We start from the raw sequence: 23,312 nt of genomic DNA on the forward strand, positions 1-23,312 counted from the left end.
AGGTCAGCTTTCAGGACGATATCTGGCGGTTGCTGACAAGTCTAAACAGAATGGTTCCCTCAATATAAGCGCCCTCAGTGTGGAGGACGGGGCGGTCTATTACTGTGCAATGAGGCACAGCGTTAGAGAGCAGCTAGAGCACCGTACAAAAACCTCAGCGAGTATTTACAGCTCTACTAAGGTCCCTTCTGCGCGAAGAATTTGATTTCCGCTTTTCAAACGCTGTCAGGTGTATTTAGCAGGCCGTTCTTTTGGTGCTTCCACCCTTGTGCCGATAAACAATAGAGCAGTTTGGAGAATGTTGAGGCTTCTCATGCTGAGATATTTACAGTAACCTTAATCCCGGAATATCCACCAAGCAGCAGAGGGACGATCTCAGATGTGGAGTTAGTATAACCAGAAAGTACGGACTGTTCTTCCAGAAGCCTTAACTCAGCTGAGCCCAGGGACACCGACTCCTCGGCACCCGGCGAGTAATGAAATGCAGAATAGAGCAGAGGGAGGTGGTGGCAAAGTGGCATTGTCACTAAACTAGAAATCCAGAGACCCAGAGTAATTCTCTGGGGTTGACTCATAACTGCCCCCTCAAGAGCGATTGGCGATGAACCAAAAGAACAAACAATTCCTGCGCAATTTACACATGAAATGTAGAATAGCAGAGACTCATCTAACAACACTGCCAGCATTATCAGTCCGTGACATAGGGAGCACACGATGCCGGGTTTAGGTTTGAATAAAAATCGATCTGTCGATCGATAATGTAAATAAAAGTAAATTATTGCTTGAATCTGAAAAACTGGACAATTTGCAGGTCTGGCAGCATCTGTGGAGAGAGAACGTTTGGAATCTCGGTGGCTCTTTGTCAATACGGATGTTGAGTTGATTGTGGGTTTACCGAAATACAGACCAAGCCACAAATGAGTCCCAGAAATCTAAATTGCAGCTATTTAGACACTGCCTTCCTTATTGTTAATGTTTATGTCTGAAAATGATGAGGGGCGTTGATTGGGTCGATAGGAACGAACTTTTCCACTTAGTAGAAGGGTGAATAACCAGGGGGAATAGATTAACGTTAAGATGCAGGATTGAGAGGATATTTGAGGAAACCATTTTGACCCAGAGGGTGATGGGAATCTGGGGCTCAATGCGTGAAAGGATCATCGAGGCAGAAAACCTCACAACATTGAAGAAGCATTTAGATGAGCACTTCGAACGCCATAGCAGGCAAGGCTATTGACCAACTGCTGGAATATTAAATTAGAGTAGAAAGGTGTTTGATGGCCAGCGCATGCACACTGCGCAAAGGGCCTAATTTTGCGCTGTAAAGCTCTTTGGCTCTATGACTCAAAGTGGAAGGGTGGAGAGGTCCAGGGAGGAAATTCCAGAGCTTTGTGTCCAGGCAGGTGAAGGCACGGCCAGCGATGGCGGAGTGATTAAAATCGGAGATGAAGGCTGTGAGTTCCAGATTCCCACCACCGTCTGGGTGAAAACGTTCTCCCACAAAGCCTCTCGAAATCTCCAACTCCTTACCTTTAATCTGTGCCAACTGGTTATTGACACCATTACTACGGGGGAAAGTTTCTTCCCATCTACTCTATCCATGTCTCTCATAATTATGTACACTCTGGATGAGCAATCAGTGTTCCTTTAAGACTCTCCTTCTAACCAATCTCTTTGACCAAGCTTTTGATCATATGACTGAATATGTCCATCGTTCCTGTAAAATCCCTCGGGACAGTTTATTGTGCGAAAAGTTCGACATGAATAGAAGTTGCTGTATTTATTGTAGTTCAGTGACACCTGATAGTTTACTGAGAGAGTGAGTTTGCACACCAAGATATGAACAAGAAGCAGGAGTTAAGGTATCGAAGATCCATTCATTATTCTTACATATGTTATGCCTCATGGCGCCGAGGTCCCAGGTTTGATCCCGGCCCTGGGTCACTGACCGTGTGGAGTTTGCACATTCTCCCCATGTTTGCGTGGGTTTCGCCCCCACAACACAAAGATGTACAGGGTAGGTGGATTGACCATGCTAAATTGCCCATTAATTAGAAAAATTGATTGCGTACTTTAATTTTTTTTAATGTTCTGAATGCGAGTTGCAATCGTAAACTTGTATAACTGTGCAGGTGGGCCTCACTACTGATGCTTTTTAGTGTTGTGCGTTGTTACAATTTGTGTCACTGTCACTATGGAAACGGAACTATCGATGAGGACGCGCCCCCTGCTGAGCAGTGGGTGTAACTGCCAGTGTGGGGTTTTTGTACGGGTTCCAACATATCTCGGCAGCAGTGTGGGCTTCATGGCACAGAAATACACGGCGCTGTCGGAGATCATTGTGTTACTGATCGTTAGCTCGGTAGTCTTGTTCCTTTTATCAAACGTAGAAGAAAACCGATCACTGAGGTCGGTGTTCCTTTGCACAGTCTGTCCAATAATTCGAAACATGTACATTGGAGCTTTCCCGGGTTGCTGACTGTACCAGTACACAAAAGGGTTAGGATCACTTGTTTCCAAGGTGCAGGTTAATGTGACTTCACTTTCCTCTGTAACCGTTATTTCAGGTTCCTTTTGTTCCACGGAGTCTTGGTGGCTCCATTCTAACAGAAGTAACAGCGAGAATGACAATCAGAGTCAGCTTCATATTAAGCAATGAAATAATCAGCGAAATAATCTCTGCCATTTTACCAACAATAACACCTGGGTTACAACACTCAGGAAGGGAATGGAGTGTTACTGGGATGGAAATACTTACTGAGAAGTGAGATAAAGATGAGGAGCGAAGCGAGACGGTTGCCCATAATACTTTGAGTTTGTAATTCTACAATGAGAGAAACCCTCTGTCAGAGACAGAAATACAGACCCCGTCACACTGCACTGCTGGTCCGACCAATGAGAGGAATGAACCAGCAACAGCAATCTCTCCAGTAACACAATTGGGTCAGAATGAGAGCAGCAACCGGAAGCAGTGGGCGGGGATACCGCAGTCTGAATATTGAGTGAAGTGTGCGGTGACTCTCAGCTGCACTCGGAATTGATGGAGCGGAAATAGCGACGGTTGAATCTTCCCTACACCGTAACCATCCTGCTCATCGTGCAAGTCCATGAGAAGAAATAGATCGGGAGAGAGATGAATGGACTAGAATTTAGAATGTTCTAGTCAGCGATGAGTCCACACGATCTATATTGCCCGATACACTTTGAAATCATTATTTTATTCTTCTTTCAAAAACAGCATTTTCTACATACCCCAGTTATTCCCGTTACATTTGTGTAGTTACTTCTTAAAGTTATTGTTGAATATTCTTCTGCCTTTATTTAGATCCGCCCTCTATAGTTTAACAAATCGCAGTGTAATAGACGGAATTGTCCTCGTCTTTATTTCTCATCAATGGTTGTATTATCTAAGGATCTGCTCGAGGAAACAGCTCCGTGTGATCTTCATTAACAATCCACTTACATTTCAGCAGCTCCGTTCAGTCTCTCCTCCACTTTCTTTGGGCCGTGTGGCGCCATCATCAGTTTCCCTGCCTCAGGCCCCTTAGTCGTCGAGTTTTACAGCAAAGAACAGGCCCTTTGGCCCATTGTGTTTGCCCCGGCCATCAAGTACCGATATAGTCTAAAGCAATTTCCTCGCACTTGGTCCGTAGCCTTCTATGTTATAGCGTTCCAAGTCCTCATCTCAACGCTTCTTAAGAGTGTGTTCCAGGTTCTCACTACGCTTAAATTCCTTCCAAATTCCTACCCCTTACCTTAAATCTATGCCCCCTGGTTGTTGCCCGCTCTACTGAGGGGAAAAGTTTCTTCCTATCTGTGTTCCTCAGAATTTTGAACACCTCGATCAGTTCCTCCGCAACATTCTCTGCTTTAAGGGCAATAATCCCAGCCTCTTCAGCCTCTCTCACAACTGAAACACTCCAGTCCAGAAAGCTTCCTGATTAATCTCCTCTGCACCCTCTCTGGTGCAATCATATTCTTCCCATAATGTGGTGACCAGATGTGCAGACAATACTCCAGCGGCGGGTTAACCAGCCTTCTATACAGCTCCATAATAACCTCCCTACTCTTATGTTCCACGCCTCAGGGCTGGCAGGGGAGTTCTATAGCAGATCGTATGTGTGAGCACCTCACCTGGACAACAAGGGGTTGTGATGCTGGGTGCCAGTGAGTTCTGAGGAGCAAGCACAACGACTAGTGGGTGCAAGGTGTCAGCCAGCCATGTGTTGAGGGGGGGGGGGTGGACTTGAGGGGTGGAAGGCGGACCTGATGCCAAGAGAGAGGTGGTAACTTACCCTTGCAGGTCACTGAAGGTCATTGGTCTTTTTCCTACATTGGACGACGGTCCCCCTTGTCATGCTGTCCCACTGACAGTCGTTGTCACTGCCTCCCAGGTGGTATTGGTGCCCCTGCTGCTGGCCCTCTGACCCCCCCCCCCCCCCCCGCGGAACACGATGTCCCATCTCCTGTATCCACAGCATCGAGAAGCTTGGCCAGGTAGGCATCGCCAAAGCGAGGTGCAGCTCTACATATTGCCATGCTTGCGTGTTGACTGCAGTGAATGGTGAGGGAGCATTTAAGAGCAGCCCTCCCCCCACCCCCCTCCTTAGATGAGGTGCGGATCCAGCGAATCTGACGACGTGGCAGCCAGTAATGGTGAGAAGCTGATGGGGGCTACTTTCCAACACCAAGTGCCCTTAAATATGGGCTGCGATCTCGCCAATGCGGCCATTGAGAAACATCCTGCCAATCGCGCCCCAAACGACACCCCCCCCCCCATTAAATCAGGCTATAGGTTGATTTATTTTATCATGGCATTGCTAAAATAACACTAATAGAACAGAAAAAAATTATATTGATATATCATGACCTTCTCGCATCTCTCATATTCCCCTCCAAGCACTTAGTCCATATGTAATGAGTTTCTTAAATATACGCTGTCTCATTAATCTCCTCTGCACCCTCTCTGGTGCAATGACATCTTTCCCATAATGTGGCGACCAGATGTGCACAAAATACGCCAGCTGCGGTCTAACCAGCGTTTTATACAGCTCCATAATAACCTCCCGACTCTTATGTTCCATGCGTCGGCTAATAAAGACAAGCATCCCATATGTCATCTTCTCCACCTTAAGTACTTGTCCTGTTGCCTTCGGGGATCTACGGACATGAACCCCAAGGTCCTCTTGCTTCTATACTTCTTGGCGTCCTGCCGTTCATTCTGTATTTTCTTGCATTGTTAGTCCTCCCAAAATGCATCACCTCATCCTTTTCAGGGTTAAACTCCACTTGCCACTGTCCTGCCCATCTGGCCCGTCCGCTTATATCATCCTGAAATCTAAACCTTTCCTCCTCGCTATTTAGAACACCACCCATTTTCATGTTGTCTGCGAACGACGGTTGGGGTTGTCTCAGGGGACTGGAAAGCCAGAATACACTGGATTCCTATTCGAGCTCTGGGATAGGTGCGACCGGCCGGACTCTCAGTGTTGGACCTGGGTCAGAGAAAGAAATAATGAGCAGGATCCAGATTTAAATAGTCAATTCTCATTCCTGACATTGATGTTTTGACAAACAAATCAATAATTACAGTGTTAATGTAAGCCTACTTGTGACAATAAAGATTACTATATTATAAACCTTGGGTCCATCCAGTAACCCCCATTCGGAACCAGATTGGACAGAATCCACCAGCAGAGGGCGCAAAGCCCAAGCATGATGATTAGAAGGTCACATGAGACCAACAACAGAGGTATCCTCAGTGATGTCACAATGGGCCTGACCCCCTGCTGTGTGTGGGTGGAACAATGAACTGAACAGAATCCGGGCTCTCTCTCCTTCCAAAAATCTGACTCATTTCATTCCCATTCACTGAGCGATTCAATCACTCAAAATGCTGGCAGTGCTCTTGCACAGTAAGTACTAGATTATACTCATCAGTACAGTTTAACAGATTGATGAGAATTGACGCACACTCATACAGTTAATAGAGGTTTACCTCCATCAGCCGGGTTAATTTCATCCCAGGCCCACGGAGAACAAATTTTGGCAGATTTGTTTATCCTTCTGCTCTTTTGATGCTTTACATTGACAGGCAGACTATTTGCAGATCCAGTGACACAGTGTCTAGTGTCAGAAGCCGTGTTAAATGGGCCTCAGTTGCTTTATGGCCCTCCCGCTCGATTTCTTCTCAGTGGCTTGAACAGTGAGCAGGTGCAGGATGGTCACAGTCTTCTGCAGATTCATCCCTTCCTATTTCCGCTCCGAGTGCAGCTGAGAGTCAGCACACACGTCACTCTGAGACTGCGGTATCCCCGCCCACAGCTTGCGGTTGCTGCTCTCGCTCTGACCCAATTGTGTCAGTGGAGAAGTTGTTGTCGCTGCCATTGTTCGGATGAGTAATGCAGTGTGACGGGGATCTGTATTTCTGCCTCTGCCATTGGTCGGATGAGCAATGCAGTGTGACGGGGATCTGTATTTCTGCCTCTGCCATTGGCTGGATCAGCAATGCAGTGTGACGGAGGTCTGCATTTCTGCCTCTGCCATTGGCTGGATGAGCAATGCAGTGTGACGGGAATCGGTATTTCTGTCTCTGACAGAGGATTCCTCTCACTGCAGAGTTCCAGACTCAGGAAGGATGATGGGGAACCGGCTCGCTCAGATGCTCATCATTATCTCACTTCTCAGTAAGTATTTCCTTCCCAGTAAAATTCCATTCTCCTCCTGGCTGCTGTAACCCTGACGTTATTGTTGTTATTTATCGGGACGGGAGCTCGCAGCGTTACCGCGAGTCCTTTGTCGATAGTTTGACGTTGATAACAGGAAATACTTTGGGACCACCTCGCCCTCTGGCCGGGTTCCCAGTGGGAGGGATTTACATGGGCAGAACGGTGGAAAGGGTGTAAATTAATTTATAGAGCAATATCCAATGGCACTTCTTCAGAAGCCGCTTTTCAAACCATAAAATGTCGAAATATCAAGGAAGATTGAATGCTGTTAAGGCCGTTTTACATTATTTCTGAGTCACTTCATTTATGCTTTTAACTGATCGTTAACTCTGCATCACACTCGTTATTTTTCACTTTTTTCCACTTCTCTTTTCATTGTTACAGAATGTTCTGTGCTGTTCTTTCACTCATTCCGGTAATATGTTAACACTTTCTCTTTCTTCGACTATATTTCCAACTCTCTTCATATTTCTCCCTCTTTCACTCTTCTGCTTCTATATACGTGTTGTTCTCATTCCCCCTTCCCATGGAATACAACACCCCGCTTCATGAAACGCCGATATTGCAGCCACAGTGAAGCGGCTTTGTAAGGCGGTGCAGGTTTTTGTATGGGGTCTCCCTCTGTAAGTTACACTGTGCCTCACAGCGCAGAGATAGGTGGCAGCGTCCGTAACATGCGCCTCTCTCACAGTCAGGATACTGAGCTTGTTGTCTCCACCGATTGAAGCTGTAATCCTCCCGTGTTGATCGGTTCCTCTTGTGGCCATCAGCAGATGCTGGGGTGCCTGGTTCGGGTACTGTCTGTACCAGAATACGATGTTAAATGCAACACTGCTGGTGCAGTTCATGGACACATTACCCGCTTCACTAACAACCATCCACCCAGGGAGCTGCTGCACCTCATCTTCTCCGGTCACCTCCGTGCAGATCAGAGTGAAACACAGCAAAATGAATGTGTGAACCCGAAGCATTATCAGTTCACACGCAATACCGAGCTCGGCTCAGAACCGGGAGATGAATACTATATTCTGAAAAATTAACCGGGAACCAAACACTAACTTCGGGTTCACCTAGTCACGTGTTGCTGTTGATCTAAGCTGAGTACTTAAGGTTTAACCACCTTTCACATTGACACCAGCTCGCACTGAGAGCACACACTGACCATCACCTTAAATACTTTTCATACATCACACTGCCCTCTGGCGGTGTGAACTGGTAAGTGCATGGTGCAATTATTCACGAACTGCCAACAAGTTGCAGTTCACGATATAGTCACGAATGAGAACAGGTTCCCTCCTTCCTGTTATAGCTATTTTTTTGAGGGAGAGACTAAATCTCACTTTCCTGTCTGCTGTCCAACGATTGCGGTGCCTTTTGCTCACTCACTCTTCCTGCAAGTCCGTTTGTCAAGACAAATATCCTTATATCATTTTAGAACATAGAACAGTACAGGCCCTTCGGCCCTCGACGTTGTGCCGAGCAATGATCACCCTACTCAAACCCACGTATCCACCCTATACCCGTAACCCAACAACTCCCCCTTAACCTTACTTTTTAAGACACTACGGGCAATTTAGCATGGCTAATCCACCTAACCCGCACATCTTTGGACTGTGGGAGGAAACCAGAGCACCCGGAGAGAGCGTACAGACTCCGCACAGACAGTGATTTCAGCCGGGAATCGAACCTGGGACCCTGGAGCTGTGAAGCATTTATGCTAACCACCATGCTACCGTGCGGCCCCGCGTGAACCCGTCAAATGCGAACTCGTCTATCTATCGGACATTTGTAACATTCCAACAGTAACAGCAGTGAAAACACATGATAATAAATAACTTTTTAAAAAATTCAATTTACATATGAGCGTTAAAATAATGTTTCTGTTTCCGCATTGGCTCCCTCCATAACATTGTCTTCACTAAATATCACTGCCCTCTGGCGGCAGCGACAATCACTGCAATGTGCGCTTATAAATACCTGTCCAATTTCTGGAACATAAGCCCATAAGACATAGGAGCAGAATGGGGCCATTTGGCCCATCACGATTGCTCCGCCGGTCAATCACGGCGGATGTGCTTCTCATCCCCATTTCCCTGCATTCGTCATAACCCTGATCCCCTTATTAATCAAGAAGATATCTATCTTTGTCCAGCGTGGGGCAGCTGAGGCTCAGTGAGGTAAGAAGCCCTCATTTTTGCGGCACGAGCTGCCGGAAGGGGAGTGTTTAAAGGGACAATTAAAAAGGTAAGTGGGACAGACAAGGTGGGGTATCGGATGTACGGGGGGGGGGGCACACTGGGGATGGGGGGCGGGGCGCGGTGATTGAACAGCAAGGGAGGGGGTCTGCTCAGACCGGAGGAGTATCGGGTCACAAGGTGGGGTCGCTTCACACTATAGGGCCTCTTCTGGAACAGGGAATGCGGGTTCGAATGGGAGCTGCAGGAGTCGAGTGGGATCGGAGGGAGAACGGTCAGGCTGGACTGTAGTGTGTGGGGGGGGGGGGGGGTCAGGCTGGACCGGATTCGGAGAGATAGGCTGGACTGGAGGGGTACAGAACGCACCATAGTTAGTAAGGTGGGGTTGGACTGAGTGGGGTATCTGGCTGGCCTGGAATGGGAGGGTAGGGTTGGCCTGGAATGGGAGGGTCGGGTTGGCCTGGAATGGGAGGGTCGGGCTGGACTGGAATGGGAGGGAAGGGCTGGACTGGAATGGGAGGCTCGGGCTGGACTGGAATGGGAGGGTCGGGCTGGACTGGAATGGGAGGGTCAGGCTGGACATGAGGTGGGGGGGGGGGGGGGGTCAGGCTGACAGTAGTGGCGGCTTCAGGCATTTTGCCCATCCAGTCTGCACCGACCTCTGAAAGAGCACCCTACCTCGGCCACTCCCCAGCCCTAACCCGGCAACCCCACTTAACCTGCACATCTTTGGACACTGAGGGACAATTTTCGCATGGCTAATCCCCTTATCCTGCACATTAATGCTGCTGACGGCTTAGTATAGCATGATATTCGCAAGGCCTAATGTTCATGCAAAATACAGAATTCTCATCCAAACGCCCATTGTTTACAACAATGGCCACCAAATTCATTCGCATTTCATTTGTTCTAGTTCTGGGCGAAACAACTGCTCATCTCACATTATCAATAACCCTATTCTTTGTCAACCTATTTAAGGATCAGCATGGAGATGTACAAATTCACTTCGTTGCTTTCGATCTGCGCCAACAGGATGAATTGGAGATCCAATGAGCTGTGAGAACATTGATTGAATTGAAGAGAAAAGGAACTTACAGGCAATTGGATGTGACCCGATGACGTTGTGAGCAATGTACCAATCAGCAGGCTCATGATTATGACTCATCCTCTTCTCAACTCTTGATGAAAACAATTTCAGCCTCAACCATTTCTGTTCAAAGCTGCCACGATCTCTCTGCAAACATGTCGCCTGTTACTGTGTATTTATTCCTCACAGCGGCCGCTCTTTTAACCGGTAAGTTCACAAGTTGCTCAACTCTTTATGTCACAGATTTTCCAACATGACATTCTGTCAGGCAGGTCGCTGAATACAAGGGTGTGGGTGGTCGGAGGTACAGACTGTCCCAACTTGAAAAGGTAATCCGGATCTTGCTAGTCTAAACAGGAAACACTGTTTGCTGGAAGTCGGCACATTTCCCGAGGGAATGAGAGCGGGAGAGTTGGGCTGAGATTGAAGCTTCTCTGCTGCTAGTGAATGACATTGACAAACAGCTGACTGTCAAACCCACAGACCGTTAGTACTTTCCGCTTCCAGTTACAGTGACTGAAGCTGAGGACCGGACATCGTTAGAAAGACCGGAATCTTTATGATAGAAGATTTATTTAATCCGTCCAAACACTTTCCCGTTGCAACCACTAAGCTGTGGAAAATATATTTCTATTGTCTTGGCTGATCACTCTCTGAGGCTATTGTTCAGGATGACGGGATGGTTCTGCGGTATAGACTCAGTGAATTCGCATTATTTAATTTAAAATCACTCTGGGTTCTTACAGGACATTGTCGAGGAGATTCCGTTTCTCAGACACCGGCTGCTGTCACAGTGAGTGAAGGAGAAGATGTTAAGTTATTCTGCAATTATACAGCTACAAGCACGAACAATTATTACCTATTTTGGTACCGTCAGTACCCTAGCGGATCCATGGAGTACCTGCTCCAGATTAGTAAATACATCGGGAACACAGAGAGATCCCCAGGGGACCGTTTTTCCGCGGAGCTCAATGACACAATCCGCACCGTCCTGCTGAATGTGTCTAAAACAGAGCTGACAGACTCCGCGGTGTATTACTGCGCACTGAGACCCACAGAGACACAGAGCTGGGCTGAACCTGTACAAAAACTGTCAAAGTGCCACTCAGCATAACAAAGCGTTAGGCAAACACTGTGATCAGCGGCGAGTCTGAAATGGCGCCTGAAATCGAGGTGATATCTCAACTTTTCAATTCTAACATACATTTTTAACACGAATAAATTTATTGCCAAAATAAAGCAATGGAAGAGGGCAGTTTCGAGAATGAAAATTAGAATATTTATCGAGCTTCAGGTTCCAAAGTGTTTCACCGTCACTGTTATAATAAAATGTGGAAAACCTTGCAGCCAATTGGACCCAGCATATCACTCCACACAGTAATGTTTAATAGCCTCGCTGTTACAGTAATTGTGATTGGTGGATGGATATTGGACAGGGCATTTCTCCTGTTCTTTTTTTTGGAAATGGTGGCCATGCGATGTAAATACCTCCATTGTTATATGTCTCACTGTGTCTGCTTCGCACAGAGATACATTCCGGAGGAAGGCAGTGTCCACAATTTAACATATTATTCAGAGGCCAGGAACTGACAGTGCAGCATTCCCTGAGGGATGCACCGTCTCCTCGGTAAATTCCCGGTTGTTGTTTCTGACGGGCTCCCGGTGTCCTGTTGAGAGGAAAGAACCTCTCAACAGACTGGAGACAGAATCCTGGAAAATCCCAGGAGGTGGTGACCACTCATTAATCCAATCCGGGAAAAGGAGACTGGAATAAAGAAAAGGGAATTAATAACAAATTAATGATCTCCATGGAAAAAGGAGGACAATTAATTTAACCCTGGAGTAAATTATTCCTCGGTAAGCGAAATATTTTTACTGATGTCGCGCCTTTTACCGACTCCGGATGCCCCAAAGCACTTTTCAACCTCAGGACGTTCATTTCATTCCAGGTAGGGCAGTACGGTAGCACAGTGATTAGCACAAATGCTTCACAGCTCTAGGGTCCCAGGTTCGATTCCCGGCTGTGTCACTGTCTGTGTGGTCTGCACATCCTCCCCGTGTGTGCGTGGTTTACTCCGGGTGCTCTGGTTTCCTCCCACAGTCTAAAGGCGTGCAGGTTAGGTGGATTGGCCATGCTAAATTGCCCTTAATGTCCAAAATTGCCCTTAGTGTTGGTTGAGTGGGGTTACTGGGTTATGGGGATAGGGTGGTGTGGGCTTGGTTAGAGTGCTCTTTCCAAGAGCCGGTGCAGACTCGATGGCCCGAATGGCCTCCTTCTGCACTGTAAACTCTATGATCTATGATTTCCACTGCAGTCGGTGTTGTGATGTCGGAGATATTATTAACACAGACGTCATTGGGAATGTTTAATTCTCCGACAGAAAGTGTTGTCATCCTAATGCTTGAGCAAAGGGATTTGAGAGCCTAGGTATTTTCCTGGTACTTTGACATTGTTGCAAATAGTAACCAGAACATTCTGCAACGAATTGGTGCACATCCCTTTCTCTCTCTCTTTCTCTATGATATATTGAGGAACCACATTGATTTGAAACCTGTTAAATCTCTTAGTCAGACCACCCAGTGATATTGGAATAAAACAATTTATTCTGTTCACTGTCTAAGTCACCACCGTCATCCTCCTCATCCTCCAGGTACCATCACCTCAGGTGGCGCTGGTTGGCCATTGGCTTCCATTACATTGGCCCATGATTATGTTTGACTGCAGTGCTTTCAATTGTCTCCTGCAGTTTGGTTGACCAGAAAACTCTCCAGCTCTTACGAACTGTCAATGCGCATCTTGGAAGAATTTACAAGCTGATCATCAATCGGTTTAAACAGACTGCGAACCAGAAAGTCCTGAAGTGGGGCTGGATTCCAGAGCCTCAGGCCCAGAAACGTGATCTGTGCCAGATCTTCTGTAATTCATACATAGGCTCTTGCCCTAAATACATATCGTTTACCTGGAAATGACACGAAACATACACATTTCCTGTATTCCTCAGCTGTCAGCTGTAACGGCGGTGAACTGACGCCTCTGTAAATTTTGGACACAGATAATGTCCTAGCGCGCCATCTAGTGGAATATTCTCTGTGAAATAGCGATTCTCAATTTCATAGAATTTTATAAAATTTACAGTGCAGAAAGAGGCCATTCGGCCCATCGAGTCTGCACCGGCTCTTGGAAAGAGCACCCTACCCAAGATCAACACCCCCCACCCTATCCCCATAACCCAATAACCCCACCCAACACTAAGGGCAATTTTGGACACTAAGGGCAATTTATCAAGGCCAATCCACCTAACCTGCACATATTTATCCTTGAATATTGAGGAGATTTTATTGTGGCAACTTATTACGGGGTTTATTACTTTGATGTTTTTATTACCGCATCTGAGGCATTTTCCATTACATTGCTTTTGCTACACTTGCCATTTCGGATTGATGCCAGTTCCTTTGCCTCAATCTTCGGACGTGCCTACGCCATTTGTAAAGTACTTGTTATTTGCATAAATAGCTTAACGAAATAAACTGATATATCCACAACTGATACATTTGGAATGTTAATTTCGGTAGAATGGAAGGCTTGAAGGTTCCCTAAACATCAAACAATGACGGGAACCAAATTGCAGTAAGCCAATGTATCACCCAATGATTTACGTGTTTCTACTACGGATTATCTGCAAATTAGATTATTAGAATGAATAAAGTATATGTTTTAAGTCCATAAGCAAGAACCTTTTAATCGATTTTGCTTGTATCACACTCCCTTTTAAAGCCCATTCGCTACATGTCTCTGCAGTCCCCATATCGACTGAGCAGGGTACAGGGTTCTGAACTCTTTGTTTCACAGTGTCTCACTGCATTGTAATACACCGCACAGTCTGTCAGCTCAACCGTGTTAACACTGAGAGTGGTGGAGCCTTTCTCAAGGTCCAGGGATACTTTAAAACTTCCCTGAACTCTTTAACCTCCGAGTGTGGAGACCAGATACTCGGGAGCTTGATTGGAGAACTGCTGGCACCAGTCATTTGTAGTGAAAGTAGCGTTGTGATGAAGCGAGATAGTCTGACATTGTGTTACCCGAGATATCGATATCTGAAATGTCTCTGAATGACAAGGAACAGCTGTTAAAACAGAAATAAAATTAACATCACGATATGTCCATGGAGAAATAGATAAAGTGCTTGAGTATATAGGCAGAATAGGCTAATCTAACAGTCTATCTATCATGATGTGAAGATGCCGGACTGGGGTGGGGCAGTAAGAAGTTTTACCACACGAGGTTGAAGTCCAACAGCTTTGTTTCGGAACTTCTTACTGAATCTATCTACCATTCTATTTGTCTGTCTGTGTTCCCATGACTATCTAACCATCTATATACCGACTATCAATTTTTCTATCTATCTGCATCATTCATTATCTATCTTTCTCTTGCACGTCAATCTCAGTATTTGAAAGAGAAAGAAGAGTCAGATTTTCTGCCTGTGTCTTAACTTTTTAGTTTGGGACAATTAAATAGAGAACTTTACTTAACCTGCCCTGTTCCTCTATACCTCCTGTAACAGAGGTTATTCCTAAGCACCGCGTTCTCAACCTTGTCCCTCGACAGAGGATGTGGTGATCATCCGGTTAAATCACCACCAGTCAGCATTCCACTCAAAGTGGAGAGCAGCCTCTGCTGATTTGGGTCTATGGCGGCTTTACTTTACTAGTAACAGCTATAATGTTTCATCATAGAATTTACAGTGCAGAAGGAGGCCATTCGGCCCATCGAGTCTGCACCGGCTCTTGGAAAGAGCACACTACCCAAGGTAAACACTTCCCAATAACCCAGTAACCCCACTAAGGGCAATCCACCTAACCTGCACACACGGGGAGGATGTGCAGACTCCGCACAGACAGTGACCCAAGCCGGAATCGAACCTGGGACCCTGAAGCTGTGAAGCCATTGTGCTATCCACAATGCTACCGTGCTGCCCTTGTGTTGGAAGATTGTCCAGATAGAAGTTTGAACATGGGAAAGTAACATTTATGACCATCACCGGCATTTCTAAAGGTTCTGGTTTGGGGAAAGGTTAACGGGGCAGCGGAGACCCGACAGAGAACAAGATATTGTCCAGCCGGATCCGCTCTGTGTGTCACTGTGGCTGCTTCGCACAGAGATACATTCCGGAGTCCTGGACCGCGCTCTCATCTATACAGATGGTATTGGACTTCTTTGTTCTGTCAAAGGACAGGGTGTAGCGTCCTTTGGTCTCAGTCCCCTGGTAAATGGAGGCGATAAATGTGGGAGCTCCTATCAGTGTCTGTCTGTACCAGGCTACGGAATAGCCAGAACCGATGGAGAGCCAGCAATTCAGTTCAGCCTGATCCCCTTCCCGGGACACCGCCTGCTCAGGGTGGGAGCTCTGATCCTCACACTGAACAGCTGGGAACAAAATAAAATCCACATAACCACACGGTGTTATGTGATTGTTAAAACAATGCATCAGATAAGAAAATAAACTCACCCAATATCAGCAGCTTCATAGTTCCAGCTGGAAACAGCTCTTTCCTGGGATTCCTGGTCACGATGATGAAAGTGGACAAAAGGCGGATCAATCCGGGTCTGATTTCCAGACTGGGACTTGTCCCCCCCTCAATGTGAGACTGAGGGGCCACATTGTCACCGATTGGACTATTATGGGATGTCCTTACCTGGCGTTACTCACGGTGCCACTGAGCGATTGGCTGTTTCTCAATCCATAGACCACTTGAACCGTCACTGATTCCAAACCTCTCTGCTTCCTGTGTGTAACACCAGGTTACAATGATTCAGATAGTCAGTGCTCTGTGTCCTGTCTGACTGAGCAGAGCCATTGATTATCTTACAGCCCAAAGAGAGGAAATTCGGTCCATTATTTTGTATTGTCTCGCTTAAGGAGTTATCCACTGATTAATTATCTGCTTGTTCCATAGATTTCATCATTTTTAAATTTCTATTTACTGGTCCGATATTTATCCACTTCTTCCTTGAGCTGATTGTTGGATTCTGTTCCCGGCAACGTTTCTCGTGCACTTGCTCTAGTTGCTGAAGTCTCTGCTCAGGATTATTGTATTTCATCCCTGCGTCATCTTTCCCAATTCCTCCCACACTCTGTCTGTGCGGTTAATACCAAATGAAAGAAGAGTAACGGAACCATCCATGTGTTTGAACAGCATTCCCAACAGCGATATGTACATATTTACACTTGCTGTATCTTTTCTAATGCCTGCGTCGTTGTTGATAAATCCTGGATCCTTTAACTCTGTAACATCATCAGCATCGTGTTCCCAAATTTTCGCATTCGATCCCTGAGATCTTTGTCCTCTTTGATTCATGTAAATTATATTTACTTCTGAGTTCCTGCCTCATTCCATCTACTTTATATGTTTATATGATAGAATCAGACACAGCATTTGTGGTTGCACTTTAGATCAACAACTAATGTTCTTCCGTGTTTATTCAATGCAGGAAATGATCTGCTGACGCAGCCATACAGATTCCTGCACCACTGCATTGTTTACAGAAGTAATGATAGGAAGGGGCCAGAGGCAGCGATGTATCCACCAGCACAAACGGTTCATATCGAGAGCAGCAAACGGAAGCTGTGGTCGTGGACACCGCAGACTCTAAACTGATCAAACTGTGCGGCGGATCAACTGCTGGAGTGGAAATAGCGATGGTTCAATCTCCAGAGGCCTGTGACCATCCTGCACCTGCTCACTGCTCAAGTGACTGAGAACAAACAGTGAGGGAATGACATGAACGCTCATGAATCATAGAGATTTAGGGAACGGAATGAGGATTCAGTTTTCCTGTGTCTATTTGAAAACGCTGTCCCAATCGCCTTTCACACCTCACATTAGCCATGATGCTTCCCTTCACAATTCTCCTTTGAAAGTTTCCGTTGAATCTTGGTGGAAGTACGGATGTTAACATATTGCAACACAGTAAATAAAATTCATCATAATAAATAAAATTCATCTCTCACTGTCTAATTTTTCATGTAATCGGGAAGATTTTGTTTGCTGCTTTTAGAAACAATTACTAGTGATATATACCACGAAAATCAATATTTTTAGCACATCAATTGAGTGTCCCTTTCCTGTTGTTCTGTTTCCTCCCTCCGGGAGTTCACTTGGTTAAGACGTCCTACATTTCTAACCTGTCCCGGTTTTAATGAAAGGTGACGGTGAAAGACCCACTTTGTTGTCCTGTCGAGAAATGCCGCCTGACTCCCTGAGTTGTTCCAGTATTTTCCACTTTCTCCGCAGATGTTAGATCGACTTTCGATGGCAATGACAGTATGCTGCGTTTACTTTCGAGGGGTTCGTTGGTCTAGGGGTATGATTCTCGCTTTTGGTGTCTCGCTGTAGGAATTTGCTAGAGGTCCCGGGTTAATCCCGGACGAGCTCTTTGATGAGGGTTTCCGTTGGTCAAGCAACATGTTCTCTTCATTTCTTTGCGGCGGAGACAGCGGGATTCATTCACATTGGGTTTGCTTTGAGAAGCTGACCTCCAATTGCAGGGAACCAATACGTTCCCGAGAAAATCGAAACATTTTCGAAAAGCTTGTCTATGAGTGGACATTCACTTATCTCTATTGACTAATTCTGGTTGATTCAGGCAACTCTCTGTCTGTTCCATTTCATTCATTCGGGGATGTGGACACCCCTGGCTGCTCCAGCATTTATTGCCCACAGCTATTTGCTATTGGGACGGTGATGGTGAATTGCCTTCTTGAATCGCTAGTCTATTTTTACCCAATATTTATTTTGACAGTGAAACATTTCCAATTCCCCATTTACATTCACATATTTATTTATTATGTATGTCTTCATTTCGACCCTGGCCTGCTGCAATGTTCCACAGAAACCCAGCAGAAACTGGGGGAATAGCTCCTCATCCTCTGATTAGGCATGTTACAGCCTTCCCGACTTAACATTCAGTTCAACAACCTCAGACTGTGAACTCTCTCTACCCCCTTCACCACCTGTTTATTTCCATCAACTTATTTTCATTAATTCCAACGATATGTTTTGCCCTCACCATTGCCCCCTCCATCCAGCCCATCCGATTCCACTTGAGCAATCTGATCTCTATTGCAGGGGCTGGATTAGCACAGTGCGAAATCGCTGGCTTTGAAAGCTGACCACGATAGGCCAGTACCAGCCTCCCCCAACAGGCGCCGGAATGTGGCGACAGTAACTTCATTTGAAGCCCACTAGTGACAATAAGCGATTTTAATCTCATTTTCCTCTGCCTCGCTGCCTACTTTTGTTCTACCATGAACACATTCTGACCTCCTAATGCGCCTCTATCAGCACCTTTCTTAGCCCTGATTAGCCTCAATTACATTCCCTTTTCCTTTCTGTCCAACACATTTTCGTCATTTGCCACCAGTCGCTGACACTCTACCGAGGACCAATGCGTCACGTCAGCCCCGCCCCAGCCACAAGAGTCTGAATCTGACCCTATTGCCCGTTCTCCAGCTTTGACAAAGAGTCACCCAGACTCGAAACGTCAGCTGCCATCTCTCTCCACAGAGGCTGCCAGACCAGCTGAGACTGTTCTGTGTTTTCTTTTTTTGTTCCCCATTGACGCATCCGCAGTAAGTTGCTTTTATCGTACATTTAGACATGTTTGAAATGGTGATTAAATATGTTCATCTGCACCTGTAAACCCAATAGATTCTTGTGGTGGATGAACAAACTGCTAATATCCGAATCGTGGAAAAATAGGCAAGGCTTTTCATCCCCCGGCGTCTTGATAATTCAGTATTTCTGACTTTGCTGCAGGAATTTTTATACATTATGCGAGACCCAGTTAAGAAATCGAGGTACTATTTAGAAACAGACTAAACTGGAATTTCTCTGGAATGTTTCATGCCCGGTTCCGAACGGTGGACCATTCGCGTGTAAAGCGAATGTGATAACCACTACACCACAGAAACAGTTGGCAACGCAGACTCCAACGGACCTGTGTCACCTTCAGCACAACTGCCTTGTTGCAGCTTCGCATAGTTTGGCTGAGAGGCCATGTCACTTCTTACAAGGACACGTTTATTTCTTTAAAATAAGAATTGACAATTATGTGTTTCTTATATTTGACCACTTTGTGTTTTGGTGTGTAACATGCTGCAGCCTAAATACCGTTCATGTAGAAGAAAGGAGGGGTACTTCTAAATCAACATTGAGCCTGGATTCCCACACTGGCTTTTACTGTTTCACCATCAGGAAAACCGTTTTTTCTTTCCTAAAGCTGGTTCAGTTAAGTCTCTGGCATTTCCTCTAAGTCAGTTACAGTATCGTTTGTGTCTGTCCTTTTGAGTACACAGTACTTTCAGACAGCCTGCAATCTGGCCTGTTGCATTTGCTGATCCCAATGCCATCTACTCTGCATTGGAGAGACTAAATGCCGACTGGGTGACCGCTTTGCAAAACACCTTCGCTCCATCGACAAGCTGGCGGCAGATTCTCCTGTCGCTTGTTATATGAACTCACTGTCCTGCTCTCATGTCCACATGTCCGATCTTGGCCTGCTGCAATGTTCCCATGTAGCTCAGCACAACGCCGAGGAACAGCACCCCATCCTCCGAATAGGCACGGTACAGCCTTGCTGATTTTACAGTAGGCTCAACAACTTCGCACCGTGAAATCACTCTTCCCACTTCACCGCATGTTTATTTCCATCAACTTATTTTCATTGCTTCCATTGATATGTCTTCCTCTCCCATTGTCTCCCCCTCCCCATTCCCCAAGCCAATCACATCCCTCTTGGGAAATCCGCCCCTTGTCCTCTGCCATTAACACATTCTAATCTTCTAATCGCCTCTGTCAGCACAGTTCTTAACACTGATTAGAAACATTTATATTCCCTTTTTCTTTTGACGCAACACGTTTTTGTTATTCTCCACCCATCGCTGGCCGTCTGTCGAGGCCCAATGCTTCACGCTCCCCCCACCCCCACTTCCCCCACACACTCCGCCAGTCTACACCTGACCAAAGATCCAGTTGTCCAGCTTCGACAAAGTGTTACCCAGACTCAAAACGACACTTGCCATCTCTCTCCACAGAGGCTGTCAGACCTGATGAGACTGTCCTGTGTTTTCTGTTTTTCTTTCCCATTGGCGCATAAGCAGTAAGTTGCTTTTATCGTACATTTAGACATGTTTGAAATGGTGATTAAATATGTTCATCTGCATCTGTAAACCCAATAGATTCTGTGGTGGATGAACAAACTGCTAATATCCGAATCGTGGCAAAATAGGGAAGGCTTTTCTCCGCTGGCGTCTTGAATATTCCGTATTTCTGACATTGTTGCAGGAATTTTAATATCTCATGAGAGACCAAATCTCATGTTCCTCGAACGTGCGAGATTGAAGAAGAAAGGTATTTTGTGCAAACATTCGTCACACAAAATGATAAGCACGCTATGTTTCTGCCCGGTTTCGACCCAGGGACCTTTCGCGTGTTAGGCAAATGTGATAACCACTACACTACAGAAACTGCTGGGAACATCGCAAGCAGTGGCCCTGTGCAATGTTGAACCTCAATGTACTGTTGCAGCTTCTAACGGTTCCGTTGAGAGGCCATGTAACTTATTGGAAGAAGCCGTTTCTTTAAAACTGATGTCTCAACTTATCAAATGATCAGGTATTGAACTTTGGTGAACTGGCGATAAGTTATGTTTTGCTTGAAGTTAAATTGAGAGGGCAGGGCTTTCATAAGTAACCACAGGTGAAACGAGAATTGATGATGCCCTGCTCACTTTGCTCTGCATCGGGAACCAGCTGTCCAACCCACTGAACTAAAGGGGACGCCAAAACTGGAAACTCCGAGCCAGCCAGGAGTCGAACCTGGAATCTCCTGATTCGTAGTCAGACGCGTTATCCATTGCGCCACTGGCCCACAGCAGTTATAGGCTTTTGCTATTCCTCGATGATGAAGACCAGTTACGAGATCGAGGTAATATTTAGCAATAGACTAAACTGGAAGCACCACATGTTTCTGCCCGGTTTCGAACCGGGGACCATTCGCGTGTAAAGCGAATGTGATAACCACTACACTACAGAAACAGCTGGCAACACGGACGCCAACGGACCTGTGTCACCTTCAACTTGTTGCAGCTTCGCATGGTTCGGCTGAGAGGCCATGTCACTTCTTACAAGAACAAGACTGTTTCTTAAAAATTGATATCTAAACTTACAAGCCAGAAGAAGAACCTATATTGAACTGAAGCATTTGTTCAGCAAATCGCTAACGGCGGAATGCTCTCTTCTACTATTAATGCAGCATCCTGAAATCCTACAGAAAAAAGCAACCGACTTTACACAATATTTGTTTCGTTATTCAATGCTTGAGTTGAGTTTAAGAATTGATAATTATGTGTTTCTTATATTTGACCTCATTGTGTTTTGGTGTGTAAAATGCTGCAGCCTAAATACCGTTCATGTAGAAGAAAGGAGGGGTAATTGTAAATCAACTTTGAGCCTTGATTCCCACACTGGCTTTTCCTGTTTCTCCATCAGGAAGACCGTTTTTTCTTTCTCAAAGCTGGTTCAGATAAGTCTCTGGCATTTCCTCTAAGTCAGTTACAGTATCGTTTGTGTCTGTCCTTTTGAGTACACATTACTATAAGACATCCTTCAATCTGGCCTGTTGCATTTGCTGATACCAATGCCATCTACTCTGCATTGGAGAGACTAAATGCCGACTGGGTGACCACATTGCAAAACACCTTCGCTCCATCGACAAGCTGGTGGCAGACTCTCCTGTCGCTTCCTATTTGAACTCACTGTCCTGCTCTCATGTCCACATGTCCGATCTTGGCCTGCTGCAATATTCCCATGTAGCTCAGCACAACGCCGAGGAACAGCACCCCAACCTCCGAATACGCACGGTACAGCCTTGCGGATTTTACAGTACGCTCAACAAATTCGCACCGTGAAATCACTCTTCCCACTTCACCGCATGTTTATTTCCATCAACTGATTTTCATTGCTTCCATTGATATGTCTTCTTCTCCCATTGTCTCCCCCTCCCCATTCCCCTAACCAATCGCATCCCTCTTGGGAAATCCGCCCCTTGTTCCTCATTGTCCTCTGCCATTAACACATTCTAATCTTCTAATCGCCTCTGTTAGCACAGTTCTTAACACTGATTAGAAACATTTACATTCCCTTTTTCTTTCGGCCCAACATATTTTAGTTATTCTCCACCCATCGCTGGCCGTCTGTGGAGACACAATGCTTCACGCTCCCCGCACCCCCACTTCCACCACACACTCCGCCAGTCTACACCTGACTGATCCAGTTGTCCAGTTTCGACAAAGAGTCACCCAGACTCTAAACGACACTTGCCATCTCTCTCCACAGAGGCAGTCAGACCTGATGAGGCTGTCCTGTGTTTTCTGTTTTTCTTTCCCATTGACGCATACGCAGTAAGTTGCTTTCATCGTACATTTAGACATGTTTGAAATGGTGATTAAATATGTTCATCTGCATCTGTAAACCCAAAAGATTCTGTGGTGGATGAACAAACTGCTAATATCCGAATCGTGGCAAAATAGGGAAGGCTTTTCTTCCCCAGGCGTCTTGAATATTCCGTATTTCTGACTTTGTTGCATGAATTTTAATATCTCATGAGAGACCAAATCTCATGTTCCTCGAACGTGCGAGATTGAGGAAGAAAGTTATTTTGTGAAAACATTCGTCACACAAAATGAGAAACATGCGATGTTTCTGCCCGGTTTCGAACCGGGGACCTTTCGCGTGTTAGGCGAATGTGATAACCACTACACTACAGAAACTGCTGGGAGCATCGCAATCAGTGGCCCTGTGCAATGTTGAACCTCAATGTACTGTTGCAGCTTCTAACGGTTCCGCTGAGAGGCCATGTCACTTATTGCAAGAAGCCGTTTCTTTAAAACTGATGTCTCAACTTATCAAAGATCAGATATTGAACTTTGCTGAACTGGAGATAAGTTATGTTTTGCTTGAAGTTAAATTGAGAGGGCAGGGCTTTCAAAAGTAACCACAGCTGAAACGAGAATTGATGATGGTCTGCTCACTTTGCTCTCCATCGGGAACCAGCTGTCCAACCCACTGAACTAAAGGGGACGCCAAAACTGGAAACTCCGAGCCAGCCAGAAGTCGAACCTGAAATCTCCTGATTCGTAGTCAGACGCGTTATCCATTGCGCCACTGGCCCACAGCAGTTATAGGCTTTTGCTATTCCTCGATGATGAAGACCAGTTACGAGATCGAGGTAATATTTAGC

General features: G+C 45.9%; 1 long non-coding RNA gene and 4 other non-coding genes across 5 annotated transcripts; 1 reads left to right on the forward strand and 4 right to left on the reverse strand.

Moving 5' to 3' along the window:
* Positions 1-11,027: 11,027 nt before the first annotated feature.
* On the forward strand, positions 11,028-17,006 carry LOC119959944. Its single transcript, XR_005459311.1, has 2 exons — positions 11,028-11,183; positions 16,504-17,006. It is a non-coding gene; the product is annotated as an uncharacterized LOC119959944 (long non-coding RNA).
* A 3,461-nt stretch (positions 17,007-20,467) lies between these two features.
* trnav-aac lies at positions 20,468-20,540 on the reverse strand. Its single transcript has one exon. It is a non-coding gene; the product is annotated as a tRNA-Val (tRNA).
* A 329-nt stretch (positions 20,541-20,869) lies between these two features.
* On the reverse strand, positions 20,870-20,942 carry trnar-acg. Its single transcript has one exon. It is a non-coding gene; the product is annotated as a tRNA-Arg (tRNA).
* Positions 20,943-21,036: 94 nt separating this feature from the next.
* On the reverse strand, positions 21,037-21,109 carry trnav-uac. The gene has a single exon. It is a non-coding gene; the product is annotated as a tRNA-Val (tRNA).
* Positions 21,110-22,769: 1,660 nt separating this feature from the next.
* On the reverse strand, positions 22,770-22,842 carry trnav-aac. The gene has a single exon. It is a non-coding gene; the product is annotated as a tRNA-Val (tRNA).
* Between the last annotated feature and the right edge of the window lie 470 nt (positions 22,843-23,312).

The sequence above is a fragment of the Scyliorhinus canicula genome, unplaced genomic scaffold (assembly GCF_902713615.1).
Source record: "Scyliorhinus canicula unplaced genomic scaffold, sScyCan1.1, whole genome shotgun sequence".
NCBI lineage: Eukaryota > Metazoa > Chordata > Chondrichthyes > Carcharhiniformes > Scyliorhinidae > Scyliorhinus > Scyliorhinus canicula.